This window comes from Antechinus flavipes, chromosome 5, assembly GCF_016432865.1.
Source record: "Antechinus flavipes isolate AdamAnt ecotype Samford, QLD, Australia chromosome 5, AdamAnt_v2, whole genome shotgun sequence".
Taxonomy (NCBI): domain Eukaryota; kingdom Metazoa; phylum Chordata; class Mammalia; order Dasyuromorphia; family Dasyuridae; genus Antechinus; species Antechinus flavipes.
In genome coordinates this window covers 45,412,265-45,417,641 of record NC_067402.1, presented here as the reverse complement: position 1 = coordinate 45,417,641, position 5,377 = coordinate 45,412,265, and positions in this window count along the sequence as shown.

Genomic DNA, 5,377 nt, shown 5'->3' with positions numbered 1-5,377 from the left:
CCCGCAGCGAGGGACGCCGCGCAGTGTCCAGGAGGCGGCTCCGCCGACACAGCGCCCCCTGTGGCCCGGCGGGAAGTGGGCCCTGCCGGCGCTCCGCTCCCTCCTTCTGCGCCTGCGCCTTGACTTTTCCCCATTGTGCTGCCCCAACCTTCTCCCTTGATGCTTAACTAGAGAGGCTGGCGCTCCTCCCTCCCTCCCTCCTATCCTCCCTAATCCCAGTCATTCTCTTTTTCCTTCCTTCCTTCCTCCCTCCCTCCCTCCCTCCCTCCCTTTCTCCCTCCCTTCCTCCCTTCCTTCCTCCTCCCTCCCTTCCTCCCTTCCTTCCTTCCTTCCTTCCTTCCTTCCTTCCTTCCTTCCTTCCTTCCTTCCTTCCTCTCTTCCTTCCTTCCACCCTTCCTTCCTTCCTCCTTCCTTCTTTCTTTCCTCCCTCCCTCCTTCCTTCCTCCCTCCCTTCCTTCCTTCTTTCTTTCCTCCCTCCCTCCCTCCCTCCCTTCCTCTCTTCCTTCCTTCCACCCTTCCTTCTTTCCTCCCTTCCTCCCTCCCTCTCTCTCTCCCTCCCTTCCTTCTTTCCACCCTTCCTGCTTCCCTCCCTCCCTTCCTTCCTTCTTTCCTTCCTTCCTCCCTCCCTCCCTTCCTCTCTTCCTTCCTTCCACCCTTCCTTCCTTCCTCCTTTCCTCCCTTCCTTCCTTCCAATCATTCAATGCTTGAGCATTTATTAAACAAAATAGAGAAAGAGTTGGGAATCAAACAGCATTTTGAGAAGGTGCTTTAAACTCAGTCTCTCATTGATTGGTCAACTTTGAATTCCAGGCCAAGCCCTGCTTGGGCACTGTTTGTCTCCTTTTTTGGCTCAGTGAATGCAAACAGCAATTGTATCTGTTTTGACTAGAAACCGGGAGAGTCTTTCCCCACAGGTAGATTTTTTTGATTAGGTAAAAGAGGTCACTCTGCCTCAGTTATCACCTAATCTTAAGCACTTGAATGCATGTTGCCCTAGTCAAACTGAGATCTGGGAAAGAAATCAGTCAGAAGGGTGTTCCTGGCATGGGGGCATAGGAGATGAGAGATGAGGAAGTCTGCTTAAGACTTTTAGTCATGTCTGAATCTTTATGATCCCATTTTGGGGTTTTCTAGGCAGAGATTCTGGAGCGGTTTGCCATTTTCTTCTCCAGCTCATTTTGCAAATGAGAAAACTGAGGTAAAGAGAAGTAACTTCCAGAGTCACAATTTGACTTCAGATGTTCTGATCTGATTCTGGATCCAGAGCTCTAACCAGTGAGTCATCTAGCTGTGCTAAGGAGGCTCCATAGGCTTTGGAAATGGAAGAGACCTCAAAGCAGTTCTTTCATTTTAGAAGTGGCAGTAACTTGCACGATGTCACTCTAGACTGGATTGTGGGTTATATAAGCTTAGGGTTGGAAGAGACTTTAGAGATGAACCCAACTTTCACATGATTTTGCACAAGTCATGTCAAAGCTTTAAGTTTCAGATGGACTCATGGGATTGCATTGTCTTAGAGATTCTTGACTTTCCTGGCAAGGCATGGACACCTTCTGGTAAAACCTTTCAGAAAAAAATTTTTTTAAATGCATGAGCAGAATATATAGAATTACAAAGAAAACCAATTATGTTGAAATATAACTATCTATATTCATATGTCTAATGTCCTGGTCTTTTCTCTGAAATCTATGGTTGCCAACCTAATTACTCCTGGACCCTTGAGTCTTTCCCTGTGCTAATCTAATACACACTTTTATTTTTCCTTAATTAGGGACATTTATTTCTCAATCAATCAGTCCATAAACATTTACTGAGCACTCTCCTGGCACTGTGATGGACACTACAGATTCAGAGACAGAATTGAAAAAGTCCCTGCCTTCATGGGACTTCTATTCTAATGGAGGAGACAATATACACATATGTAGATCTATAAGAATACTCCTCAGAGTCTGACCGATGTTTTAAGAGTCTCAACTGGCAGCTGTGTGGAGGATGGATTGGAAAGAGGAAAAAATAAGGCAGAGAGACAAATTAAAAGAGGTTTTTTCACCTCTTTTAATTTGTCTCTCTGCCTTATTTTTCAATAGTCTAGGTGAGAAGTGGCAAGAGAATGGTGACACATATGTATATGTGTATTTATATTGCTAAGCACTAAGCTTGGCACATGTAAGAGCTTCTGGACTGTATGCCCCCCATGGGCAGTAGGAATACTGTGGCCTTGGGAAAGCCAATGCCTGGGCACTCTGTACCACAAGAGAAGCCATTTAGCTGGTTAAAAATAATGCCACCTGCTGGCCAAATTGTGTCCACTACACTCTTTTGCTGGCTAGTTAATTAGAAAGCTAGCCTGCTTTCTCTAGATTGTAAAAAGACAGGAAATAGCTGTCTTGAGGATGGGTATCACTTTCTTAAATCTAGGCAAAAATCAGCAAAACAACTCAAACTCCAATTTGGAGCATTTTCGGATTTCTGAGGTCATGTAGATACTCACACTGAAAATTTAACAATTGGCTCTTGTGAATTGGTAGAAGCTGATTTCAGCACACACTTGCCTATATGTTTGTTATTTCTTCTATTAGAATTAGAATGTACATGTGTGTATATGTATATACAGATGCATATATATATATATACATACATATGTAAAATATTATGTTATTAAATATTTAACAACAGGATCTCCCAAAAAGGTGTAATGTGCACATTTTTTTAGTTTAATCTGCATTTATTAACACTTTCCTCCATCACTTTAGTCTAGACAAAAATCAGCAAAACAAATAAAACCTCAATTTGTAGCATTTTTGGATTTCTGAAAATTTTAACAACTGGCTTTTGTGAGTTGATATAAGCTGATTCCAGTTTATAGTTGGATTATAGTTGGAGATAGATGCCCTGAGCCTGCAGGAGTGGTAGGTGGAATGGGCAAGAGCTGAAGAGAGGAGAGCTTTAGTCTTTTAAGTCTCTGAAAGTCTCTTCTCACTTTTTGGGGATGGTTCTGGCTTCCAGTTTTGAGAGAGAATGTGGTTGATGCAAATCCCACTTTAGATTACTATTGGAAAAATAAAGCTCTAGAAAGCAGCAGAGATGAGAGAAACTGAGAGTCTCCATCATGTCCCTATTCCCATCTTGGGAAACTTCCCATTGGGTGAGATCTAGGACTGAGTTATTTCATTTCCATTGTATTGTCTGGTATATATTTTTCCTATACCTATTTTTTCCCCTTTGTCTAATTTTGCCATCAACTTGGATAAATGTGTTTCTTTGTTAATTTTTATGGTTGTTCATAATGGAACTAATATTTGGTGGTAAGAAACTCAAGCCTTGGAGATCCTGTTCTCCCCATTAAAAAAGCAATGATCAGAAGTTTAGTTTGAACCTAAAATCTTCATTCCCTGGAATAATAACATTTAAGAGAGTGGAGAGATATAATTCTAGCTTGGTACTCCTTTTCTTTGAGGAAATTAGTGGCCACGCTTCTAGACTGTTTCTCTTCCTAATAGGAAAAAGCTGGAGGGAGTGGAGGTTAGAAGTGTCTATTCTGCCTCCCTTCAAGCCATACAATGTCCTCTCTATGTGAAAGGACAGCTGTTGTTTCACAAATATTTAACTACATCATCTTTCTCCGTTTAAAAAATGATCTTCCATCTCCCCAATTTAATTGTTCTTAAATGAATATAAGTTCTTCATAATCAGGCAACCAAAATTTATTAAGCACCTATTATGTTTCAGGCACTGTGGAAAGTGTTTTATAGATCTCATTTTGTAACTGAATTTATACAAAATTTTTGTATACTTAGGTAGATTGATACCAAAATGCTCATTTTGAAGCTATTCATAATAGTATTTCTCTCCCTTGGATTTTGTTATTTTTATAATATAGAAGTAATGTAGGTTTTCATGAGATTTTTGAAGCCTGCAATTTTGGTAAATCTTGTTTCAAGCAGTATCTTTGCTCATTCTTTAGGATTTTCTATATAAGCCATGACACTATTAGTATTAGTATTATAATTGTCTCATATAAGTAATCTGATAAAGTGTTTTCTTATTTTTTGAAATAATTTGTGTGATATTGGTATTGTTTCTTAGTCTAAGAATTCTTCTGTGAATATAATAGAGTCAAATTTACTCCTTCCACCTTTGGTAGTTTATTTACAACTATTTTTATTTCCTTTCCTAAAATCGGATTATTTAATATCTCTTTGGTCTTCTGAGTTTGTGCATAGTTTTGAAGTTATTTCTGTATTTCTTTTGTGTTCTGAGTTTTGTTAGCATATAATTGTATAGTTAAGTTTTGATAATTCTTTTTATTTCTTCTGATTTTGTTTTGATCTCTTTTTAAGCTCTATGGATTTTGATTATCCATTCTCATTTTAATCAAGTCGAAGGTTCATCAATTTGATCTTTCCAAAGAACAAGTTTTAGTTCGTCATTTCTATAGTCTTTTGATTTCCATTTTATTCCTCCTCTCTTTCAACATCTCCTCTTCTTTGCTTATTTTATTTAATGGCTTTCAGATTTTAAAAATGTACCTTCTTTTTCTATTTTGTTAATGCATTTTTTTGGGATATAATTCCTTAGATTTCTTTATTTATAATCAAAAATTCTGATATTGTTTCATCATCACTTTCATTTATATATTATTTGCTTCTATACTTTATTCTGACTCATTATTTAGAATTTCATTGTTAAATTTCCTTTTTTCTATCTTTTCTCTCCTCCCCCAATTAATGACTTTTTTATTGCATTATGGTGTGCAAAAGACTATCTATGCATTTTTACATTTATTTAGAATGTTTCTGGACTTAAGTTTCCATAAAAATTCCATACAATGCCAAAAAGACAACCACAAATCTTTTCACTTTAGTTTCTCCCATAATTTGTTCAATTCTGTATTTTTCCTTTTGCTTATATTTCTATTAGATTTGTCCCAAACTGAGTAGACTGTTGTATTGCTTCCTGCAGGAGACCGAAAAAATACAAGTATTGACCAATGGTGGAAATTTTTTCATGTCCTCAGCTATGTAATTCATTTCAATCCTCTTCCTTTCATGATCATTTTTTCATCCTCACTTGTTATGGAATCTCCCTCCAGGTCCTCTTTCACCCAGCCTTTCAGTTGTGAGTTGTCCCTAGGACCTCCTATTTCCTTTTACCTGAGACATATTGCTGTCCATGGTGGCACAATAAGCTCTTAGAGGCACAGTGGTCTCCACAACTATATTCAGTTAAGAACCCCACCTCTCCTCATTGAAAATTTTTTTCTTTCTTCATAGGAACATTCTTCAGTGGGTCCCCTCCCATAGCTGAATCAAGATTTCCCCTTTTCTTTTCACTCTATTTCATTACCTTCCTTTGCCACTTCACCTACTTTCCTATA